Raw genomic sequence first — 226 nt, 5'->3', positions numbered from 1 at the left:
GTAAATGATCTGCGTAGGTCTTTCCGATATCTTATATCCTGGCGGTACGCTCGGTGAAAACTCGTGTATCGTGTGCACGAACCTGTCGTTGCTGTACGCACCCGTGGTCACGTTGCACTCGATACGAATGATGTTCACGTTGATGATATTTATCAGACTCGTGCCGCTGTCGCGGCTCCAGCACGCGATTCGACGAAAATCCCAACAGCGAACCAATGTTGCGAGG

This window comes from Trachymyrmex cornetzi, unplaced genomic scaffold (assembly GCF_001594075.2).
Source record: "Trachymyrmex cornetzi isolate Tcor2-1 unplaced genomic scaffold, Tcor1.1 scaffold877, whole genome shotgun sequence".
In the NCBI taxonomy this organism is placed as follows: domain Eukaryota; kingdom Metazoa; phylum Arthropoda; class Insecta; order Hymenoptera; family Formicidae; genus Trachymyrmex; species Trachymyrmex cornetzi.
Note: the sequence above shows the minus strand (reverse complement) of the source record.